Raw genomic sequence first — 20,868 nt, forward strand, 5'->3', positions numbered from 1 at the left:
CTCTGCATTATGGGGAAGTCAAATCAAGATTGCTTCCAACAGGGATCCCTGGGTGGCACAGCGGTTTAGCGCCTGCCTTTGGCCCAGGGCGCGATCCTGGAGACCCAGGATCGAATCCCACGTCGGGCTCCCGGTGCATGGAGCCTGCTTCTCCCTCTGCCTGTGTCTCTACCTCTCTCTCTCTCTCTCTCTCTCTCTCTCTCTCTCTCTCTCTCTCTCTGTGCGACTATCAAAAATAAATGAAAATTTAAAAAAAAAAGATTGCCTCCAACAATAGACTGTGATACCCCTCCCCCCAGCTATAGGAGCACCCTATATAGGAGTGACTGACTTCTCAGGACAAGGAAAGCCCATCCTATAGGCTGTTACACTCCCCCCTCATCCTGACTATACCCTATATGGTCTCCATGACTTCATCCCTCTCTGGGACACCTAGGACTCTGGGGCACAGAGGTTAGGGACCTGAGGTTTGGATGGAACCCCAGGGAACTGTGAATCACACGGGAACCTTCAAGAAACTTACCATTCAGGGAATTAGCCACATAAATTTCCTAAGTGGGGACTATGCTCGCTCAGGATCCATTCATGAAAATATAAATGACTTTAGATATTCCCATTAGAGGTCAAGAATACAAGAAATTGGTTACATGAATGTTAGAAGAACTGAAAGACCAGAATAGGGAGGAAAAACAACCAGAGGTCAGCAACAGCAGGAAGCCACTATGACCCTTAGGGCTGGAGGGACAATAGGAGGTGCAGGTATCAGAAACCACAAGACAACACTATTTGGCAGAGGCTGGAACCATGTTGGAGATTCAGTCACCCCAAAGATATCCACTGAAGCAGGGTGAGAGAGGGAGAAATACCTTGGCCTCTCACTTTTTTTGTTCCTGTGATCTCTTTCTGTTGCTCCCGTTGGCTGACCTAACGAGGAAGTGTAGTGTGCACACGCGCGGGGAGTAGATCTGGAAGCAAATAGCCATTGACCACTCTCTGTTCCAACTTTAGGAAATTGAACTACATTAGGATCTTGGGAGGTCTAATACCCCTTCTTCCACACTCAGTTCAGAGTTTCTGAAATAGATACAGGAACCAAGCAGCTGGAACCCAAGATATAATCTTTAACACCACTGCAGCAGTGGACACTGCCTTTAGGTAGGGTCTCTTAGCCAGGTGGGCTTGCTAACACCTCATGCCTGAATTTTTAAAAATTTTTTATTTAAATTCAATTTGCCAACATATAGTGTAACACCCAATGCTCAACCCATCAAGTGCCCTCCTTAGCCGTCATCACTCAGTTACCCCACCCCCCATCCACCTCCCCTTCTGCAACCCTTTGTTTGTTTCCCAGAGTTAGGAGTCTCTCATGGTTTGTCTTCTTCTCTAATTTATTTCCCCACTCAGTTTCCCTCCTTTCCTTTATAATCCTTTTCACTATTTCTTATATTCCACATGAGTGAAACCATATGATGATTGTCCTTCTCCAATTGACTTATTTCACTCAGCATAACACCCTCCAGTTCCATCCACGTCAAAACAAATGGTGGATATTTGTCCTTTCTGATGTCGTGCCTGAATTTGACAAGATTCAGTGAGTCTCAGGCAGAGCTGGACACCTGCAGTCCCACCCCCATTCTGTGGTGGAGAGGAACAGGAAATCTGTACCTTCTGTCAGCAGGAAGATCCTCAAAGTAGAGAACAATCAGATTCTCCCCCAAATTTGCCAACAGAGAAATTGCCTCCTCCCAAGGGCAATGAGAGACTCAATGGAGAGAGGAAAGGATTATTTCTCTAATAAATGTCCCTCCTCAGGGTACTGGAGACTAGCTGACAGGAAACCATTGGGTCTCCAGTTGGGAGTGCTGGGTCACCTCTACAACATCCCCACCAAGGGATTGTTCAGCTGCTCTTGAAAATGGTCAGTGGTGGGGACTCAGTATCATCCGAAGTAGTCCATTCCATCATCACCCACTTCCAGTGGCTCAAATATTCATATATTAACATAAGATATTCCTGTAATTTCTATTTCTCCCTTGGGGGCTTCACACAACACCTCTGATCTTTCCTCAACAAGGATCCTTCAACAAGTGCATCTTCAACATCGCCTTGTTGAAGATGTACTTAAAGATGGCAAGTACATCACCCCAAGACACAAATTCTCCAGGCTCAAAACTTCCAGTGCCTTCTATCTTCTCTTACATGTCCACCGTTTTCCAACCATTCAGCACCCTGGTCACCTCTCTCTGGACAAACTGAGTTGGTCAATGTTCTTTTTAAGGTGTGTACCCAGAACCAGACACACTGAGAAATCACATGGTGGTCATCTCCACCGTAGAGCCCTTTGGTGTAAGCGGTTTATATTTTTTATCATCAATCATTGAAATGGGTAAAATTATTTCCCCACTTGGAGTTGGGGAAACTGAGGTTCATGGAAGGTGTGACTTACCTAGGTCACATAGATAGCAAGCGACTTGGGTAGTCAGATCACAAAGCCCATGTTCATTCCACTATGACAAACTATTCCCAATGCTAAATGCAAAGCAGTGAGTAGCCCACCTGTAGAATCTGAGGCTGAAGAAACAGGAGAGTGAGAGCCTGCAGCTCTGGATCTGCCTCAAATGGGGGGAAGACAAAAGGGGAGCAAGTGGGATCCTGAGCCCTGGTCCCGCCCCTGCTCTGGCATGGACGCTGCAGCTTGTTGGGCTTTTAGGGTCCCTGCCTTCTTGGCTGGGAGATACTATCCTTCCTCTCCCAACAAACCTGAAGATGGAGGAGCATAGAGCAGCAGGGTTTCCTAGCTCTTTGCCAACAGGAGACCCCAAAAACACAGAGCCACGGTTTTCTTGGGTTTATTTGAATGTTTTAGGCAAATAGCTTCAGTAGAAACATTCATCTCTGACTGTAACTGAATAAAGTCCTCAGCTGTTCCCAGTGCCAGAGACAGAAATCACGTGTTAATAATTCATCGGAGGTGTGTGTGTGTATGTGTGTGTAAGGCTACCTGAGAACAAGTCTCATATTTCTCATTTATAGCCTCTGATACCATCTGACAGAAATCCGTTCTTAAGTGAAATATTGATAGGTTTACTCTGCAATCTTAAGCGTGCCTCCTAAATTGCTGTAATTAAGGCTAGCAAAGAGGGGTGGCGGCAGAGAGGGGAGACTAGAGATGCTGGGCCTGAGAACACACACACACACACACACACACACAGAGTTGCCCAGAAGAGAGGGGATGGTTACATTCCCAGAAAGAGTTTTAAAAAGGCAGCTGATAGTGGCCAAATGGCCATCTCTGTGACCACATCTGCTTGTCACTTGTGTGGTTCAGCAAACCCAACACATGGAAGACAAGGAGATGGCCACCTCAGGAGGAGAGTTGCAGCCCCTCCCTCAGGAAGGACCCCCACGTGGGTGGCCTAGATGATCCCGGCTGCCCAGCAGATGGGGAGGTGGTGATGTGGGCAGGCCAGGAAGGACAAGAATTAGAAACACAGAATGACTGGAGTAAAAGTTTGTCTTGTCATCAGAATGGAGTTTATAGCTCCATGGATCAGATCAGAATGAGAAATAGGTCTGGGCGAGTGTGCAAGGATCACCAGGGCTGGGCTTTGCTGGCATGGGGCAGGGTAGGGGGGTGTCCAGACTGGTTTCTTTCTTGTTTTCCTTCTATTGGTCATTCTCTTATTGTGTGCCCCCCTTCCCTTCCCCTTGCTTTCTTCCTCCTCCTCTTCCTCCTTCCTTCCCCACTTCCTTCTTCTCCTTGCTCTCATCCTCCTTCCTTCCTCCTTTCTGTCTGTCTCACAGGCAGTATCAGAAGTAATGGTAAACATTTATCAGAGAGACTTTAATTAAAACGTTAAACACTCAGCTGCAGCCCAGCTACTTCCAGGCACTATGTGTCCTCCCAGCACTTCATTATTTAAGGAAAAGAGTGGCCTTCCTTCTGTAAAGGAGAGATTAACATTTTAATGGGAGGTAATTATGCTCTAGCCAGGCTCTGTGTAGTGGAGTCCCAGGTAGTAGCTTCAATGGGCCATCCCCATCAATGGGCCATTACCCATCAGGATGGAGTGTTTTCAGACTGAGAGAGAGAGTCTCTAGAAGGGAACTCGGCCTCTGGCTTCCACTCAGGGGTCTGGAGGGCAAAGGCACAGAAGAAGTTCCCTTCTAGAGACTCTCTCTCTCAGTCTGAAAACACTCCATCCTGATGGGTAAATGCAAGAGTTAGAGGGAGGTGGGAGGGGAAGCAGCAAAGTGTGGCGATGAGGAAAAGTGGGGAGCGGTGGGCAGGGCCGGTGGCATGGGAATGGGGACACCATAACTGTCAGTGAAAGATTTTCAGCCACTGACACAAAAGGATATGACAGAAAGGAGGCTGTCACCTTTCAGATTAGGGGGTTGCAGTGGGGGGTGGGGGAAGGGTGGGAGGAGAAATAAGATCTGAAGTGGGGTGTTCTGGAGGGGCTGGAAGCCTTGCTCCTGTAGGTTTATTTATTCATTCATCCATTCATCAGTTGCTATTGTACATGAGCAACATGCCAGCCGCTGTATCATGCACTGCGCGCCAGAGCTGCAAGTTCTTTCCTTGGCCTCAAGGAACAGTCTGATACCTGGTCATTTGTCTGTCTCCCTAAGACAGAGACTCACGTTTTCAGCATTTCCAAGGTGCAAGGGTCATTAGAAGGAGGAAAAGCTGTGAGAGGCATAGAGGTGAGCAGGAAGAGAGGCCCCCTCCCTACCACACCCACCACTCACCCTAAGACAGACAAGAGCACAGATCCCAGCATGTCACACCTGGAGGCCTTCGGTGCCACTGGATTAGTCAAAATGTCTCCTTGTTTACCTGAGGGACTGAGTCCAGAGGAGGTGTGATGCTACCTGAAAGCTACACAGCTAGTCTTAATGGAAGGGGTAGCAAAGCCAGGACAAACCCCACAGATACTTCTTAAGTGGTGACATCAGATAGGGGATATTGTCCACAAGAACGCACCCGTGTCAGACCAGGTTCCTGTGTTTGGCCAGCACCTGGCACGATGCTGGCCATCTCACAGGTGCTTACTCAGAGTTACAGGCAAAAGGAAAGCATCCCAGCCAGGCCACCTCCCCACCAGCCTGGCTACATGCCTGGAAGCCAGACCTAAGGCTAGAAACTGTGGCTCAGAAAGTTTGCAGGAAAATGTATGTACCTAGTTCTCCATCCTTGTCCTAACTAAGGAAATTGAGTCGTGTGTGTGTGTGTGTGTGTGTGTGTGTAAAAGAAAGTAATCACATTTGGGGGGCTAAGAGGGGGACAGGCTAACTTTCCTAGTGGTGTTTGGAAGCATGGTGTGGGAGACAAGAGTTCAACAGATCTGGACCCAAATCCCATCTCAAAAGCTTTGTTGCCATACAGTCCTCTCCAAGTTAGTAAAGTTTCTGGACTCTTGTTTGCATCATTTGTAAAACAGGCACAATAAAGCCTATCATCCCCAGAAGGTATAAGGATTAGCATATACGTAGAGCTGCTGGTGTAGTGAGCCCCAGAAGGAGATGAATAATGATAGGACAAGAGCCAAGCATCTTCTGAACAGGCACCACTCAAACTCAGGAGTTCCTGAGAACAAGACACACAATCTTGGGATTTGGTTTTTTTTTTTTTTAAAGATTTTATTCATTCATGAGAGAGAGAGAGAGAGAGAGAGAGAGAGAGAGAGGCAGAGACACAGGCAGAGGGAGAAGCAGGCCCCATTCAGGGAGCCCGACCTGGGACTGGATCCTGGGTCTCCAGGATCACGCCCTGGGCTGAAGGCGGCACTAAACCGCTGCGCCACCGGGGCTGCCCAATCTTGGTTTTTTGTTTTTTGGTTTTTTTTTTGTTTTGTTTTTTTCAATCTTGGGGTTTTTAAAAAACATTCAACAGAAAATCCACTAAAATAAACACTCAATGCAGGTAATTGGGAATTAACTCACATTTCACACCATGAGGCATTATGGGCAAAAAAAGCAAAAGGAAGACTTGATGTCCTTCCTATTACCATACACAAGACTTAGCTCAGTTACATCATGTCTGCACTCCAGCCTTCTCTATCTGGCAAGAACCGGGAAGCCAGCACAGGGTCTGTGAACCCCTGATGGATATGCTGTGTATCTGCTCGTTTTTCAGACAAAAGATTTGTGGTTTTCCTCAGGACCCCTTCCCTCAGGAAATCCTCCAGTCTATGGGGGAGATTCATGTGGTGCCCTCAATCTGAAGTGGAAACAGCTCTGTCCTCAGGGAGCTCACATCTGATGAAGGAGACACAGCTGTTGTTCCTAGGCATACCTCAGTCTAAGGGAAACAGAAAATATCAAAAACAATTTAAGAGCTCTCACACATGCCAAGCAATGTTTTACCAGAAGATTCCGGGCAGGGTTATAGCCACGCCCCTTCACCCCTCCTCTGCAGCCCCTCCAAACCTGAAGGCTCAGGCTAAATTCAGGCAGCACGTGGTTACAGACCCTTCGGCGAGCAATTAGTATTCTAAACAGGAAATTAATTTGTCCTACACATATGAGAACTTAGTAATTTGTTTCACTTTTATTTTATTGTCAGATAGGATTCATTTTCTACATGATTTTATGGTTGGATAGGATTCATTAGATATTTTCCCCCAACTACTTCTCTCTTAAAAAAAAAAAAAAAGTCCCTCTCAATCTGCAGAGCCAGTGGTTGAGCTGGCCTTAGCTCTTTCTTCGATGACTCCTCGCACGTACCCATTCCCACACCATAGCCCCGGTTCTGCTCCTCAGTCTCACTGTAATTTGCAACTCGGAAGAGCCAGGTACTGAAATAGAGATAAATCTCCCTGGAAGCTCCTGCAATGGGACCTTTGATAATAGAGTGGTAGGGACAGTTCATGGCTCTGAGGCTCCTGCATGTTATTTACTGGCATTGCCATCCTCACTCTCTCAGAGTAACTACTCCAATTTATTTAACACCCGCCCTGGTCTCTTCACTTTGTTACCTGCTTTTGCTTCCACCTCTGCCCCAACCCTCCTTATCCTGTGGCCACTGAGAACAAACCCCCCATGGGTGTCTGGACAGGCCCCTAAATGCCAACTGTAGCCTATCGAATGAGACTGCTTCGGCCCTGACCACAGGCTCCCCTTTACCTTGTGTCCTGCTCACCAAATCTCATTCATACCCTCAGAGTTGGGTCCCTGCCTTTCTCCCCTTTTGTCACGTAAGCAGTCACTTGGGCTGTATCTCCCTCCTCAGACTGGGGCCTCCTGAGGATAAGGCAATATCGCCCCCTTCCGACTGGGGCTCCCTGAAGGCAAGGCTGTGTCTTCTCCGCAGACCAGGGCCCCTGAGAGTAGGGTGGTGACTGCCTTGCTGGGACTAGAGTGACCAGGGATTCCCTGTCGTGAGGCACCAGCAGGCTATCAATGCTAGAACTGACATAGATGCACGAGTTGATCTACTTTGGGCCACAGCTCACCTCACAAGGGCCTTGGTGGAGAAACCAGTATTGCCTGAGGCAATGGCTAAGGGCTTCTTCCTCCAGAGATGACGGGCTTCTAAGTCGGGTTTTCCTGGGACGCCTGGGTGGCTCAGTGGTTGAACGTCTGCCTTCAGCTCAGGGCACAACTGTGGGGTCCTGGGATCAAATCCCGCATCGGGGTCCCCACAGGGAGCCTGCTTCTCCCTCTGCCTGTGTCTCTGCTTTTCTCTCTGTCTCTCATGAATAAAAACAAAACAAAACAAAAACAAAACAAAACAAGCCTGGTTTTCGTCTTTTTATGTCTCCTTTGGGATACTTTTTCAACCAGGCCTGCAGTGGCACAGCCCTAAGCAAATTACTGTGCTGGGGAAACAACAGAGGTCAACACTGGTAGGTAGGGACCAGGCGCCAGAGACTCAGCAGCTCCAGCCTCTGCCCGCCCATCCTCCCTCCACAGCAGGTCTCAGCGTCTTCTCTCTGGTCACTGTGAGGCTTACATGAGAGAAGGCGCCTAAACCAGCCCAGAGCCTGGCTCTCCACAGACCCCCCTGCAAAGTGGCCTTCCTCCCTGCTTCTCTCACTCCTCTGATCTTATACTCCTCAGCAGACTTGCTGCCTCTGATGTCACCGTAATTTGCTGGTTGCATAATGTGCGTCCTCACTGGGTGGCGAGTCTCATTCACTGGAGAGCTTCCAAATTAATAATCTATTATTTATGCCATCCACGGTGTCTCTTCACAGACGTCAATAAAAAGAAAAGCTATATGCAAAGGAAAAGAGAAGGAAGGGAGGGGATCCTTGGGAGCAAGCAGGGCCTGAGGACTGATGTCTTTGAAAGGCTCAGGGCAGGACACAGAGCCTCAGTGGGGGCCGCTGACCTGACAGAGTCCTTCAGGGTGTCTCTGAAGAGCTTATTTTCTGTTTCCTGAAGGGCCAAGGTCAACAGCAGAAGAAAGGACAGGGATGAAGCAGCTCCCAGGCTTTGCCAGCCAGAGGCTCCAGCCCTCAAGGGTAGACTCCCTCGTTAGACATTGAGGTGGGATAAAAGGGAAAAGATGGAGAGATTGGAGACACAGCCTTGTCCTCAGGGAGCCCCAGTCTGAGGGGAGACACAGCCCTGCCTCAGGGAGCCCCAGTCTGAGGGGAGACACAGCCCTGCCTCAGGGAGCCCCAGTCTGAGGGGGAGACACAGCCCTGCCCCCAGGGAGCCCCAGTGTGAGGGGAGACACAGCCCTGCCCTCAGGGAGCCCCAGTCTGAGGGGAGACACAGCCCTGCCCTCAGGGAGCCCCAGTCTGAGGGGAGACACAGCCCTGCCCTCAGGGAGCCCCAGTCTGAGGGGAGACACAGCCCTGCCCTCAGGGAGCCCCAGTCTGAGGGGAGACACAGCCCTGCTTCAGGGAGCCCCAGACTGAGGGGAGACACAGCCCTGCCTCAGGGAGCCCCAGTCTGAGGGGAGACACAGCCCTGCCCTCAGGGAGCCCCAGTCTGAGGGGAGACACAGCCCTGCTTCAGGGAGCCCCAGACTGAGGGGAGACACAGCCCTGCCTCAGGGAGCACCAGTCTGAGGGGAGACACAGCCCTGCCCTCAGGGAGCCCCAGTCTGAGGGGAGACACAGCCCTGCCTCAGGGAGCACCAGTCTGAGGGGAGACACAGCCCTGCCCTCAGAGAGCCCCAGTCTGAGGGGAGACACAGCCCTGCCCTCAGGGAGCCCCAGTCTGAGGGGAGACACAGCCCTGCCCTCAGGGAGCCCCAGTCTGAGGGAAGACACAGCCTTGTCCTCAGGGAGCCCCAGTCTGAGGGGAGACACAGCCTTGTCCTCTGGGAGCCCCAGTTTGAGGGGGGACACAGCCCTGCCCCCAGGGAGCCCCAGTCTGAGGGGAGACACAGCCTTGTCCTCTGGGAGCCCCAGTCTGAGGGGAGACACAGCCCTGCCTCAGGGAGCACCAGTCTGAGGGGAGACACAGCCTTGTCCTCTGGGAGCCCCAGTCTGAGGGGAGACACAGCTCTGCCCCCAGGGAGCCCCAGTCTGAGGGGAGACACAGCCCTGCCTCAGGGAGCACCAGTCTGAGGGGAGACACAGCCTTGTCCTCAGGGAGCCCCAGTCTGAGGGGAGACACAGCCTTGTCCTCAGGGAGCCCCAGTCTGAGGGGGGACACAGCCCTGCCCCCAGGGAGCCCCAATCTGGAGGATACATGACCTTGCCTTAGGGAGTTCATTGAAAACATAAACACTTTGCCCTTACGGAGCACCTGAATAAAGAAACAAACAAACAAACATGGTTACTGCTCCCCCAGACTCTGCAAACATACATTTTCCTCTGGGCAACTGAAAGGAGTTATCTATTAATCTTAGACAGAAACTAGAAGACAAGGGTAAACAGGTGTTTACAAATATCTCGACAGTTCCTCATTAAGTTCGGAGGAAATCGTAAGGACTCATTTGTAAATTTTACACTTTCACAGTGGACAATCTGCCATCGTTTTTGGCTGAACATGGCAGATAGAATATAGTTATTTAGCTCTGATCCCTCCCCAAAGTCTAAAATGTGTGTAAAGGAATAAACAAAATAGAGACAATTATTAGATCTAAGAAAATAAAAAATACTTTAATAAAGACACTGTTACCTCACGCAGCTCTTTTCTAAACAGTATTTATACAATCATAAATGTTAATGTAAACATCCAATACTTATTTTTAACCAAAAATTGGGATAAAACCCATTGGGAGAATGGTTGGGAATGTGATTAAGCGGCCGGGGGCAGGGGGTTAAGAGGAAGAATAGCAGAATGCTAAATGCTCAGACTCCAGGGTAGAAAGTCAACAACTAATGTCTCAGAGGGAAAAATCAAGGGAGAGCCAATAACAGGGAAATAAATACCAAAGGGAAGAGCTAAAGAGTTGAAAGATTGCCCCTGAGGAGAGGGATTCTGGATGGACAGATTGTACCTTGGCACTGTCCCTTCACATTATAAACCTATTTGACTTAAATATATAAAACTCTGATAAAAATAAAAATTAATATATTTCTAATGATGGAGGATGCTGTCCAATCTTTGCTATCTAGAGGACAATAGGTGCCAGGTTGTTAATTCAATCAGTGGATACAATGTCAGAAGCACATCAGAGGGAGGGAAGCCTGGAGTTGGTGGCACAGGCCACGTCAGAAGTACCGAGCATCGTAACACCCATCCTGCCCAAGTGCACGTGGGGCAGGGACACAAGGCAGTGGCCAGAGAAGCCAGCTCCAGACTAAAAGTATCAGTAATAGATGTTCTCAAAGTGGACAATCCACTGGATCAAGTTTGAAGTTCTTGGGGCACCTGGGTGGCGTAGTGGTCTGCCTTTGGCTCAGGTCGTGATCCAGGGGTCCTGGAATCGAGTCCCACATCGGGATCCCAGCAGGGAGCCTGCTTCTCCCTCTGCCGGTGTCTCTGCCTCTCTCTGTCTCTCTCTGTGTGTCTCTCATGAATAAATAAAATCTTTAAAAAAAAAGTTTGAATTTCTTTTATAGCCAAAAACACAGGGCAGGGAGAATAAAGTGCATTACTTAAGATTACATCATAATAAGAGGTGAAGATGGGCAGTATCCATGGTTCTCCACCCTGGTGGCACTTTGAGCCACCTGGACAGCTTTAAAAAATAACCCATGCTCAGACTCCACCCAGTTGAATTAGAATTTTTGTGGTGGTTTAAGGTCTCCCCGGGTGATTCTGATGCCCTACACCAGGCGACCTCTGGTCCCCCTTAACTAATCGAACCCCATGTCCTGCGACTTAATATATACCTTTCTGTGGACACCAGGGAAGGCAAGGTCATCACAAGACCAAATACCACCAAAATTTCAGTGGCTCAAAATGACAATAGTTAATTTATCACTCATACAAAATCCACTGTGGATCCAGGCAACTCTCTGGGGCTGCTGTCCTCGCTACGATGGTTCAGTGCCCTTAGTTCCTTCACTCTGGTAGCTTTTCCATCTCAGCACAGGTTCCTGTGGTTGCCATGGCAGGAGCAAAAAGCACGACAGACTTGCAGTACCTATTCCATGCTTGAGAGTATAAGTGACACACATCACTTCCATTTGCAACCCACTGGCCAAATTGAGTTGGATAACCTTTCACATAACAGCAAGTATCACAGTGGGGGCCTCTCATGTGCCCTACAGAGAAGAAAACCTAATTTGGGTAAGTACTAGTAACATCTGCGACACATTTCATGGCACCCCGGTGGTGCTGACTGTCTCTTGCATGGCCGTCTCCTATCTCCTCTATCCTCCCCTCTCTTACCACTCTTTAAGGCCTGGCTGGACTCTCATCTCTTCCTCAAAGCTCTCTTTGGCCATTGCTTTCTACACACATCCCTTTGGTCTGGCCAACAATAGTTCTTTTTATTTGTGGATGCATTTTGGCACTTATAGTTTATGAGGCATTTTCAGGGTCTTTACATTTCCCCTGTTGAGAATGATTTAATCTTCTGGACTTTGAGCAAAGTATCAAGAAGGATTGCTGTTCTGGTTAACAGAGAAAAGTTTATCAGAAAAAGAGGAAGGATGAGAGCCTGGGGAGTATGCCCCATGACTTCGGAGCCTTTGTGCATTGTAGGCAGGGGAGCCAGGGATACAAGTGAACCCTGGGACTTGGAAAGATTGTTTTCAAAATCCCTCATCCTGAGAATCTTAGTCTGAAAAGTGAACACCAGTCAAGAGTTGGGCATCTTGGCAGGAGTAGACTGACTTTAGAAACATTAATTATCTTAATGAGGGGAAAGAAGTATAGAAAAAAACACAGGCTGCATGAGAAGCCCACCAATGAACTCAAGCTTAAAATGACATGTACAAAAGACGGCAGGTGAAGAACATTGCCCACTCTAAGTTCCCACTGCACCCTGAGTGGATGGACTCCAATTTCTACACATTTTTACCACTTTCTGCTGACCTGGTTATTTATTAATTTGTTTTTTTGCTTGTTTTTAAAGATTTATTTATTTATTTGAGAGAGAGAGAGAGAGTATGGAGGGGAAGGGGCAGAGGGAGAGGAAGAGAGAGTCTTAAGCAGACTCCGCCCTGAGCACAGAGACCTATGTGGGACTCAATCTCATGACCCTGAGACCATGACTTGAACTGAAACCAAGAGTGGATGCTTAACCAACTGTACCACCCAGGCACCCCTATTTACCCATTTATTTTTATTTAACAAACATAACACTCGTGGCAGGAACTATTACATGTGCTTTATCCTTTCTAGCTCATTTAATCTTATTTCAACCCCATGTGGGTTGTTGTTCTCCTTACCCCCTCAACAGATGAGAATACTAAAGTTAAGTTAATTTGCTCAAGGTCATCACTAGTGCGAGGTAGAATCACTGGCTCCTTCAGGACACGGGAATATCTTTATATGCCCAACAACCAACAATAGCAAGCCCAGAGGAGGCACCTGAGTGCCTTCTGGTTGAATGAATGTCGTCTTGTTTCCCTCTGAAGCCAGACAGTCTGGGCTCACATCCCAGTTCCATCACTTATTAGCTGTGTGGCCCTGGAAAAGTTAGTCACCTCTTTGCACCTCTGCTTTCTCATATGTAAGGTGGAGCTAATTAATAGGCCTCACAGGATTGTTGTGAGGATTAAGAAAATTGAAGAAATTAATGCATGGGAAGGGTAGCACAATACCTGACATGGAAGAAATCTCAGTTAAATGTTGGATACTATTATTTCATGTGCTATATCTCAGATCATCAAACTCTAAGTTCCTGTAAATCCACATTAACCATTGCTTTTCATTCCTAACACTGCTGAGAACATGGTAGGCATGTAATCCTAAATATTATCCTAGAATAGGGATTGTCGTTATCTATTACTGCATTAAAAAAAAAAAAACATCGACTATGCACATTTATTTCCCTGCAGTTTGTGGATCAGGAGTCCAGGCATAGTTTAACCAGGTCTTCTGTTTCATAATCTCTTACTAATTTATAATCTTGATGTCAGTCAAGATGTGGCCTCATCTGAAGGCTCAACTGGGGAAGGACTTGCTTCCAAGTTCATTCTGTGGTTGTTGGACTGGGGGGCCTCAGCTCCTGCTGGCCATTGGCAGGTGGTAGCCTTCTCCTTCTTTCTGTGTGAGCCTCCCCACCTTGCTTTATCAGAGCAAATTCATGAGAAGAAAAGCCTGGAAGAGAGAAAGAGAGGGCGAGAGCTAGTAAGATGGAAGTCATAGTCCTCTGTAGCTTTACTACAGAAGTGACATTGGTCACTTTTGCCATATTCTGTTGGTTAGAAGCAGTCACTAGGTCCAGCCCACACTGAAGGAGAGGGGATTACACAAAGGCATAATCAACAGGACGCAAGAATCGGGGGATCCATTCAGAAGCTGCCAACACCAAGGCTCAAATGTATTTGTTGACTGAACTCAAGAGCCAGCTCTGCTTCAGACAAAAGTGGGCAAGGTAGAGTGGCTGATGTTTAGGATTCTGACTGGTTCTGCTTCCAGAGCAAGCCTCTTTAAATCCTCTTGGGCTTTGGTGTCCACTCCTATAAAATGAGCAGCATAGACTGGGAGATGCCTCGGGTGCCTTCCATCTAGCACTCTGGAGTTCTAGGTTCTTTGAATTTAACAGATCTTGATTCAACCGAGCTAACAAAGTTAGATTTCTCTGCAATCTTGGAAAGCAGCCAAGTACATGATCATGTGAGTCCCTTCCAGGCTCCTGGACTGACCAGGTGATGATGGATCACTGCCTCCCTCCCACCAACCATGCTGCCTCATCCCACCAGCTTCAGTGGAAAGAAAGGAAGCAAACAGGCAGGCAGAGTCCTCAGGACCCTGAGGAAAGGTCCCAGGCATTTCCACTTGCCTCCTCCACCTCCTTGCCCTGAATTGCTCTGGAGGCTAAATTGTAGACCAGCACAAGTGGCCAGGCTGTCCGGCATCAAACCCTTGGTGAGATGAAAGGCACTTCTGAGGTGCATAATTCAGAGCAGCAAGCTCTGCACAGAGTGTGTGATTAGAATAAATGTGTGTCCCTGAGGCTGAACAGGCTCTGCAGCATGGCGAGCTCCTGTGTGCTCCCCTCAGAATCCTTCTTATCTCCTGTTCCATCGTGCAGTTCCTTCCTCTGACAGCTCAGCAGCCCACCCAGCAGGTCCTCCCTTTCAAACAACACCCTCCCTCCCTATAGAGAAAGTGATGAGTATGGAGAGCCAGAGAGACACAGTGGGAGATTGGAAATTGGAGAACCAAGTGTGAGTCCTGGTGGTATCCCTCACCTGTGGCAGTCCTGAGGGAGTCCTTTTCACCACCAAGCCTTAGCTTTCTCATTCTTTCCTTGAAGAGGTTGGGTTAAGTGACTTTCAAATTCTCTTCCAGCTCTGAAATGCCAGGATTCTTACATTTCCCTAAACTGAGCAGGGAAATTAGGGATCACTAGACGAGCTAGGATGTATTTGACAACAAGTAACAGGACCCCCAATAAAACGTGACTTCTGCACATTTGTCCACTTAATCAGAAGTGGAGATATTGGAGGCATCAGGGTTGGGGCAGTGGTGCAACAATCTCACTTTTTCATTTCCTTTGCTGCCAGCCTTAGTGAGAGATAATCTACCTTGAGGACCCAAGATGGCCACAGATCTCAGCATGTTTTCCAGGATGGGATCCAGCACAGGAGGAAGGCAGGATGGTGGCTCTCTTTGATGCTGCTGGCCTCACCTGGAAGGAAAACCTTCCCAATGACTCCTTGGGTCTTATTAAGGTGAAATTCTGTACCTCCAAAGATATGCTGAAGTACTCTGAACATGGTCTTATTTGGAAATAGGGTTACCCAGATATAATGAGTTAAGATAAGGTCATACTGACATAGGGTGGCCTCTAATCTGTATGATGAGTGTCCTTATAAGAACAGAAGGAAGACAGTGGAGAGATGGCCATGTGAAGATAAGAAAACAAGAAGAGTTACAAGGCACAAGGACCTGTACAAAGCCCCATGATGGATTCTAGCTGGGGGCAGTGGCTATGGTCCCTACAGAGAGCTTCCTCCTAGAATCATGGGGTGTGGAGGTAGAGAGCTTTGTAAAGGAGGCCCTCCAGCTCTTTCCCCTTCTCAGTGGGCTGAGCCCCTGGATGCTGCCCTATAGCCCAGCTTTGCCAGAGTGAGGTGAGGGCGGGGGGGGGGGGCACACAGAGAGAGGAAGATGTGTAGCTTTGCTCCCAGATGTGTTTGCATGGAAGGGTCATGCCTGGTGGCAGCTCAGCCTGGGAGGGGGGGCAGAGTGTCGGGAGGGGGGAGGGCAGCATAGACACTGACCCAGGATGGCTGTGGTTGAGCTGCTGTGTTCCCTCCCTCCTTCCCAAGCCCACGCAGCACATTTCAATCAGCTCTGAGGATCTGTTCAGCAGCAAGAGAGCCAGGCTGCAGAGATGCAGAACATCCGGCCACGCCTTCCCCGGCCCCATACACTGATTGGAGATAAACACGAGGCCAATACACAGCAGCAGCCTCTTTCTTGCCGTATGCAGTGGAAATCCTTTCTAGAGCCAGGCCCACGGCCAGGGGGCAAGAGGGTGAGCATTAAGAAATGTAGGGAAAGGCTCAGGGTCAGGAGTCTCGAGGTCAGTTTGTTCATCCTTTTGCCTCCAAGAAGAACTTCAAAGATTCCCAACTGAGACAGGGGCTCTTCACTCCAGCCAGGTAATGAGACAGCCCAAAGAGTAAAGTACAGGCCACCACGTGTCTCAGGCAGAGGCCAGCGTTAAACACAAGAGAAATCTGGACCCGTGCGGGGGAGGGCAGAAACCTCTCCCCATGCCAGCCAGAAATCTAACTGGAATACTGGATCACCAAGTGGAGTGCAAAGAAGGCTCGGGCATAAAGAGCTGTGAACAGTGGGCATGGGGGAGGGGCTGAGTGAGGGGATTACTGTGAAGGCCACTGCTGCCAGGGATATGACAACAATGAATATCCACCATTTGTTGAGCACGTGCTAGTGCCAGGTGCAGCGCTAGACATTTTTATTCATTATGCATTTTATCCTGAAAATAACCCTCTGAGGTAGCTACTATTGTCCTCATTTTATAGAAGAAGGAAACCAAGGCTCAGAGAGGTAAAGAGATTTGCTAGGGTCACACAGCTAGGTGTGAGTGGCCCAGCCAGACCTGACAACCAGATCTGCTGGCCTTCAAAATCCATCATCCTCGCAGGGCCAGAGCCATCGCCAGACAGCTGTACCCGGGCCAGGCATCGGCCACAGTGGCAGATGGCCTGCATGGAACTGGCTCTAAAGCTGGGGACACTGAATACAGGGATCCCAACGGCTCCAGTCCACCTACCTGGAGGCCTCATCATCTCACCTTATGCTTCTAAAGTCTTTCCTAGTTGCTAAAAGAGATGAGGGTTCTAGTTCCCCTCTAATCCTACAGTCTCATATAACCAAAGTGCTTGGCACAGTCCCCTAAACATTTCCCTTCCATCCCCTGCACTGTTTTAGCTCAAACCTTTGCCTTCTCTCTCTTGGCCCAGCTGGGCAGCCTCCTGCCTCTGACCTACCTTCTACCCAGCTGCCATCACAATCCTCAGGGCAACTCTGGTCATGTCACCTCTCTCAAAACAAACTCCTCCAGGACCACTCTTGCCTGTGGTATAAAGCCCAAATTCCTTAATGTGACATTCCAGCCTTTCCCAAGCTGTCCCTAACCTACCCTCCAGGAGCCTCCTTCTCTACATCCTCCACATTTCACAGAGCCTGGAAGTCTGGCCATTTTCCCAAGCTGCCTTGCATTTGCACATTTCTCCTGCTCCCTCTGCCTTTGCTACATCTCCCTTCCCTGGGCCTGATTTTTCCCCTTAGCAAAATGTCACTTTTCCTGCCCGACCAAAATGTCATATGCTCTATGAAGCTTTTCCCAGCAGTTTTTTCTCTATGCAAACTCCTCCCTGCAGACTCCTTCTGAGTTGTGATGAAGATGATGATAATCAAAGGAATGACAGGTCACACCATGGAGGTCTTGCTCTGTACCAGGTACTACTCAAAGCTCCTTTTATGCAATAATTTGTTGAATCCTCACAACAACCCTAGGAGATGGGTGTGCTATTATCCTTATTTTGTAGATGGAAAATGAAGGCCCAGAGAAGTTAAACAACTTGTCCAAGGTCACACAGTATTAAGGGAAGAGGAACCAGGATCCAATCACAGCTATATAGCTCCAGAGCCTATGGTCTTAAGCATTCCTTGAGGCCCCTCCACCAAGAACATCCCTGAAATGACTAGCTGAAGGTACCTCTACAGGAGCAGTGCTCAACCCTGATGGTCTGTGAGCTCCTTGAAGGCAGGGCCTGTCTTATGAGTCTGTATGTTATATGTCTAGCATTGTACTGGAGACAAGGAAAACAAGGTATTCACTGGCAAGAACAAATGAATGACATGCAGTGATAATTATTTAGAGTGCCATTCTATCTCAGGCACCACAGGAGAGAGGTAAAGCCCCCAAAATGATGACCCAGTTGTGAGATCGTCCACTTCTCCACCGTCTCCCAGGCAGGTGAGAAATAAAGCCAGGAAAATTCTTCTCTGTAAGGACCCTTAATAAGGCTCTGTTCACACGGTGGGGTGTGTGTGGGGACCCCTTCATGGTCCCTTGGGCTAGGGCTCAGGGCAGGGGCCAGCCACACTTTTTTCTTTTTTCCCAGATACCCAGGTCCTTGGTAATACTGCTTGGGGTCTACTCTTTGTGGGCTCACCAAGTTCCAGAGGCATATCTTTCTGCCTCTCTTCTGACCACATGGTCAGCTATGGAGGGGAAAACAGAGCTGAGACTTACAGAAGATATGGGGAGTAGGTAGTAGGTTCTATAAGTCTCTCAGATTCATCGTGTCCCACCCTGAGCCCACCATCCACACCTTCCCACCTGATCTCCTACAGATCTTCTCCCATCCTAGACCTACCAACCACCTAGATATCCAGATGAGAAACCTCACCGCCCCCACTAACACCTTCCTCCTCCTCATCCCCTGCTGGTCCCCATATCCTGTGATCCTATTTCCTAAATATCTCCAAACCTATCTTCCAGGACCCCAGCTCGGGGCATATCATGGCTGGTCTAAAATGGGAAAGCCCCTGGGTGGTCTTGTTGCCCTCATAGCACCCCCATGCTCCTTCCTTCTAATCCCTTCTCTGCTGCCTCAAAGCACCTCACCACTTAAGAATGAGATCATGCCCATACCTGTTTAAAAACCCTTCATGGCTCCCCACTGCCCAAAGGATGACATTCAAGCCTGTAACCACCTTCTCCCCCTCTCTTCCCCTGCACATTGTGCTGCTACCACACCACAGGGGCTTTGCCATGCAATCCTTCTGCCCAGAGCCCCACCCACCCCCAATCTGCACCCTTCCCCCTCTCCATCTGTCTCAAGGCCCACCCTGTGGAAGACGGAGCTCAGCTACCAGCTCCTCCAGGAAGCCTTCCAAGGGCCGCTCCCTCACCACTTCCCCTCCCATGAAATCTGGCCTCATGCCCAGTGAGCTCCCACATACCCCTTTTGTATAAATCTCTCAAGGGACTCACCAAGTTTTACTGAAATCACCCCCTACCTTATGTTGCCCCATTGAGCTGTTTAAGGGCAGTATCCCTGTCTTATTAATGTTCTGTTTCCTATCCCTAGTTCAGTACCTGGGATGGAACCTAGCGGATATTCTGTGAATGTGCCCTGGTTTAAAGTGAAAATGGCTTTGAATCATCCACCTGTATGTATGCGAGTTCCTAAGCCTATGTCTCTGGGCTGCCATGAGAACAAAGGGAGAAAACACTGGTGAAGTTCTCAGTGTGTGCTCATGGCTGTTTGCTGATCTCATGATCACTATTACCATAATCCAGGTGGTGTACTTGAACAAGCACCAGACTAGGCATTAGGAGACGTAGATTCTAGTCCCAGACCCAACATCAACGATGACGGTGACCTTGGGCAAGTCAATTATCCTTTCTGAATGAGTCCTTAAGAAACATTATTTTCCTTCCTTACTTCACTTCCATTATTGAATGATTCCCACTATTATCCCCACCTCTCCCTTTCTTCAGCACAGATAATTAAGAATTTACAGATAATTAGTAGCATACCTTGACCTTTGAACACTATATTTATGAATATCCCAAACACACAAGCAATCACTTTGAGACCCATCACAGGGAAGACCTCTTCCGTGCATCGCCACTCACTGAGCCCCCACCCCTGCCCCCTGTGTATCCCCAACACATTTTTACATCAAAAAGTAGGGGGAAAAAAAGGGATAATCCTTTAAATGCCTTTAATTTTATGGTATTTTTTATTTTCTCATTTCTTTGTGGACTGTTAAACTTCACTGTAAACAAGTAAGTACCAGACCGGACCAACATGCGGAGACTAAGCCCTGTGGTGCATCACTACAGAGCTGTTTCCAAGGGAAAGCACAAGCAGTCTCTCCGATTACCACATCCCCCTCGCCCACCCAGCCCCAGCCCCACCTGGTGGGAAGCTGCAACTTCCACCAGCAGAGAGGAGACAGTATCTTATCAGAAACAGCATTTGCAGATCTGTACCCAAGCAACCTGCTCTTTCAGGGAATCACTACACTGTGCTAGATTAAAAAGAAAATTGTTCCTATTACTCCAATGATACCATTACTCCCATCAGTTCTGAAGAAAGGAGAAGAGTCCCCACCCCCACCTCCACCACCCCTACCCACAGAAGCTACTTTGAGATCTGAAGCCATTTTCTTCCATGAATGCAGGGGGGGAGGGGGGGAGCAAGGAACTACATTACCCAGAATCCCTGCGGCGGAACCTGGGCCGGCCCCTGGCTTCCAAGCCAACTGGCAGTCTGAACTGATAAGCCAATCAGGGTATGAGACTGAGGCTGCTGTTTTCATCCGCTCCTCAGAGAAACTGAAGGTGATGGTCAAGAAGGGTAGATAACGTTGAGTTTTTCCAAGACTCTCTTTGGGAAAGAACACTGGAGCCAAAACACAGTCTGGTGGCAACAAGTTCCTTAAATCATAGCATGGTGGAGGAAGTGCAGAGCCCAGGTTGACAAGGCCGCCCCTCCCTCCCACCGCAGAGGGTACTATCTGTCCCTCTTCACAGCTAAGGCTGGGAGAAAGAAGATCTCTGTGCTCTGAGAACTCTTGACCTGATAGGGGAGACGCAGCCTCTGTCCCTAGGGAACTCCCAGTCCGATGGAGGAGGCAGCCCCTGCTGCTAGGGAACTCCCACTCGTGAGGGAAACACAGCCTCTGCTGCCTGGAGGCTCCCAGTCTGATGGGTGAGACAGTGCTTGCAAGTGATGGGGGAACTCAAAGTCCAGCTCTGATCCCCGCCTCTGCCCCAGCTCTCAGCACTTCCTCCAAGGTGTCCTTCCGTAGCCAGCTGGAGCCGGCCATGCAGCT

Source organism: Nyctereutes procyonoides, unplaced genomic scaffold (assembly GCF_905146905.1).
Source record: "Nyctereutes procyonoides isolate TBG_1078 unplaced genomic scaffold, NYPRO_anot_genome, whole genome shotgun sequence".
Classification (NCBI taxonomy): Eukaryota; Metazoa; Chordata; class Mammalia; order Carnivora; family Canidae; genus Nyctereutes; species Nyctereutes procyonoides.